Source organism: Lycium barbarum, chromosome 5 (genome assembly GCF_019175385.1).
Source record: "Lycium barbarum isolate Lr01 chromosome 5, ASM1917538v2, whole genome shotgun sequence".
Lineage (NCBI taxonomy): Eukaryota > Viridiplantae > Streptophyta > Magnoliopsida > Solanales > Solanaceae > Lycium > Lycium barbarum.
This window is the reverse complement of record NC_083341.1, coordinates 71,945,038-71,950,273: the sequence shown is the minus strand read 5'-3', so window position 1 is coordinate 71,950,273 and position 5,236 is coordinate 71,945,038.

The window sequence follows — 5,236 nt, the reverse complement described above, 5'->3', positions numbered from 1 at the left end:
TTTGAACCCGTGACCTTAAGGTTATGAGCCTTGCGAGCTACCAAACTGCTCTGCCCCGCGCCGAAGATAAGAACTGAAAACTAATAGATAAACAAGGATTAAATAGCCCATTTATACAGAATGGTAAAGGGGCTTCTATGATCATCGACCATAGAAATAGAAATGAAGCGTTAATGTTACGACCCGACTAGGGGCCGTGACGGGTACCCGGGGCTAACCGCCGAGCACCACTCATTCTGCGTACAGTCGTATTTCTTATGCTCATATTCCTAGAAAAATCATTCTTCATTTGGAAACATAATTACTTGCATATACATAAGCCCTTCGGCTATCAAAATAGTAATATATACATATACCATAGTAACCTCATGAGACCATGCTACCCACACATACGTATCTACGAGCCTCTACTAGAGTACTAGACATGTGGACGGGACAAGACCCCGTCGTGCCCAAAATACATACATATATATATATATATATATATATATATATATATATATATGCACAAAAGAATCAACCAAATAGCACCTCCGGAATAATGGAGTGCTCCTGTAAATCTGCTGGTGGCTCCTATGGGTCTGCACCGTCTCCCTGTGGGCATGAAAACAACGTCCGAAGAAAACGGGCGTCAGTACGAATATTGTACTGAGTATGTAAGGCATGAATGAAATGAACATAATAGAGAAATCATAAGACATAAGATGAAGATATAACCTGCGTAACTTTTAAGGGTGGATAACTTTCATGCCTATATCATATATAATCATAGTACAGGTATCGTCATAGCGCATACATCATCGTATCATATATATATATATAGCGTAGTACCGTATCTACTCACACACATAAAGCATCATCCGTATTCGGCCACGTAGTGGCTGGACAATATCCGTATTCGGCCACGTAGTGTCTTGACATTATCCGTATTCGGCCACGTAGTGGCTCGACAATATCCGTATTTCGGCCACGTAGTGGCTCGACAATATCACATACATGTCTTCCGTACCCGACCATAACAAGGCTCGGTATATCTCATCATCATCATTGCCATCACATACATCCCATAAGCTTATCATAACTTTTCATAGAGCATACATTTGAATTTAAAGACAATCTATGAAAATCATGTCATATTCGTAGCATGAACTTCGTATAAATGTTGTATGATAGACTTTATAATCTCGAGACTTAGGCTCATCATTACCATTATCGTGTCTATAGCATACCTCTTACCTTTATCTCATATGAAACCCCCTATGAACATAAACTCGTAACTTTTCGAAACATTGGTCATATGACATGCATTAGAGCTTATAGACAATCTATAACAATGTCGGGGTGAGATAAGGTCGAGAACCCCCGATTCCATTATGGAGTAATCATATTCATCATATCTCACCTTAGAATCTCTAGGCTTAAACTTACCATCATTATTTTCATATTAATGACATATTTCACCTCTTTATCTCATAAGAAGCTCTTTATCAATATTGTCTCATAGTTCCCGGAATGTAAGAAAGTCATGGAGAGGTAGGGAAATACTATCATAGGAATCATATAAGGGTCATTAGCTTCGTGGGAATATCGTATCATGAGCTTTAGGGCTTCTAGGCTTAGATTCATCATTGGTATTGTCATACTCGTAACGTATCTCTTTTCTTTATCTCTTATGAAGCTCTTTATACTCATAGATTCATAGTTCCCGATATCTAAGAAACTCATGGAAAGATAGGAGAATTCATACCATAAGAGTCATGCCTTATAAAGAAAGGACTAGCCTTACATACCTTTTCCTTTAGCTATTCTACCGCTTGATCGTTCTCCTTCAATGCTCACATCCTTACCTTCAAGGGAGTTCGTATTAACATTAGTTAGACGATTATAAGAACGTGCTTTCTAAAGCTAGAGAAAACTGGGCGTCATTTCCTTTGTTTCTACTACTTTCTCCATATCTTATATCAATTCCCAAACATCCATAACAATATTCACAATATTATAGGCAACAATCATCATTCATCTACATTATTCACATTTCACAATTTCACTTGAATTCCTCCATAATCATGGTCATGGTTCACTATTGCATTTTATCACATATAATACTTATCCCATGTTCTAAATGTCACTTATAGCATACTTATAATCACAACATATCAATATTCATAATTCACCCCAAACTACCACTCAACAATGACACTATTCCCACATTCATAACCCATTTTCTTTATCCTTCTACAATCCAAGTGTTTTAACTTTTCACACCTTAAAAAACATGGAATGATCATAAAACTCACCTTAGATAATGGAAGAATAATCCTTGAGTGGAAATTCTCTTCTTGCACCAAAACCCTAGCTCACTTCCCTTGGGATTTCTTGGCTTAGATGAACTTTGTCATGTTTCATACACTTGATTTTGTGGGTTTGATGAAGTTGATCATGAATCTTTCTTGAGTTCTTGTGGATAAGAGTAGAGAGGGTTTTCTAGAGTGTTCTTGAAGTGAGAGGTGAAAATGAAATGAAATAAATGAACTTGGGTCCTCTTATATAAATCATACAATCTGTCCCGACACGAACATACGGACCAACATACGGTCTATACATTTTATACGGGCCGTATGTCTGGCCGTATGTTTGGTCCAGTGAAGGTTGCCCATCTGGGCTAAATATACAGCCTAACATACGGCCAGTATGTTGGGCCGTATAATGCCCAGCTATTCCGATTTCGTTCTCGTCGACTCGTTTGATCTCCAATCCTTATGGAACCTTCTTGACACTTGTTTAACACCTCAATACCAATCTAAGGGACGTTATCACTCTTCTCCAAGACATCATTACGCCATCCTTAACTTTTCACTCATAATTCTTACCCGACACACAACATACCCCTTGCTTTCCTTGACAACCTTCTTCCCTCACCTTAAATGTCTTTAAAATTTCGATTAGGATCGTCAAATGCTATTTCTTACTTATCAAAACATTGTATACGTCGTGCCCTTCATTAGTCTATTCACTGTACGTTAACGGAAAATTTCCATAGTGTAACAGTTAATCCTTACTAACTTGATTGTTACACCTCGGAAAATTTCCCGTTTGTATGCAAGTAAACGAACTAGTGATGTGTGCGACGAGTGCGAGTGTATAATGTTTCATGAGCAATGTGCGTATATGGACGAGAATGATTAGAATGAAAAGTCGAGAAATGTGAAAAGTTGAAAGTTGGCAAAACTGCCCAGTGGTCGTAAAGTGTAAAATACGGACCGTAAAACAGAATACGGTCCGTAAACTGTCAGTCGTAAATTACCATGCAAGACTTCGACTTTCTGCCCAGTTGAGAAATGGTAAAATACGACAAAGAGGACGGACCGTAAAGTGATTTACGGCCAGTAAACCATGGTCGTAAATCACCATGCATGCAGCCAAAGTTTCTGGTTCTGCTTAGGGTTAAAGACGACCACGAGGGACGGTCCGTAAACTGGAATACGGACCGTAAACCTCCATGGACGACCACTGTTCACCTCAGCACAGATTTTCAATTCATTAAATATGAGGACCAAGACTTGTTTTATTTCATTTCTACATTACACCACTTCTCTCTAAAACCTCTCTCTACATTTATTATACATGTTTTCAAGGATATTTGAGGATCAACAACATAAAACAAGGTGAATCAAGAGTAAGAACATCATCAAAGATCATCTAGGTCAAGAAATCCAAATGGAGAAAAACTAGGGTTTTGCTCAAAGTGGAGTATTATTAACCAAAGCTTGTTCCTACAACTTCTAAGGTAAGATTCATGATTTTTACATGATGTTTAAGGTATTGAAGAGTTGAAATACATGGATTGTAGAAAATATGGTCAAGTAGGTCATGCATGATGAATAGTGACATTTTGAGGAATAGTTTGAATTGAATCATGAATGTTGTTGTGTTGTGATATGAATGTATTATAAATGGTATTAAGATCATGAACTAGACACTTTAGACGAATGGACGAAGTTGGATGTTATGACCATGAATATGGGTGAATTAGAGGCAAATTAAGGAATCTAGATAATGTGGATAATATGAATGACTAATGGCCATTGTTATGATATTAATGAAGGTATAGACGCTAGCATTGGGAGGAAGCGTGCAAATGTAGAATAGTCCGACGAAAAGGTATGTAAGGCTAACCCTTCTTTCATAAGGCATGGTTCCTTGTCCAAACTCTTAAATCCTCTATATGAGTATGTTGTATTCAAACGATTGACACTCCGAGCTCATAAGCTCACGGTCCTCGATATGTGCTACGATTGTACTACGCACCCCATATGACGAGTAAGCATAAGATATAGACGTAGCGAAAATGATGATGATAGTGATGACGATGATAATAATAATGATGCTAAAGGTGCCTACGGACTATTAGACTTACATGTGCCTATGAAGGGCTATAACGACACCCCGAGCTTATAACGCTGGGTAGGATATATGTATATGAATATGTATAAAGTATGTATACGATTACGAAACGTGCGCACACCTCTGCAGATGGTACGGATAACCTTGAAGCCTTGGTAGGGCCAGGTAAGAGTAACCTTGAGCCTTGGTTGGCTATGTATGTATGAAACACCGATCCTATGAGGTCGGGTATGCTATATAAATGCCATGTATATGAAATGACTATGTATATAATATGATTATGAATGTGATAAGACTATGTATAAGAATACGAATAAGGACATGTATATGAATATGAGCACAAGTATGGTATGAGTACTATTATGGAACACGGATGATGACGTAGGTGTACTAATACGTATGAAAAATGGAAAGTCCTACGAAAGGCAGGTAAGTACTATGACGATGATATTATTGTCTCCCCTCCTATGCTATTTCACATGTTGTTCATGATGCTTATTTATTGATGTTGCTCATGCTTTACATACTCAGTACATTCTTCGTACGGACGTCCTTTTTTTTGTGGACGCTGCGTCATGCCCGCAGGTGCACAGGGAGACAGACTTGATCCATAGCTGCCTATTCGGAGATTACATAGAGAGCTCCATTTCCTTTGGAGCCATATCTTGTGGGTACTCATTCTTTTGTGTATATAATTATGGGCATAGCGGGGTCCTGTCCCGCTAATGTGATATGTTATACTCTTAGAGGCTCGTAGACATGTGTGTGTGTGTGGGTAGATGTGTTTGGCCTTGTCGGCCTATGTTTTGTATATCATTTTGTCGGCCACGTT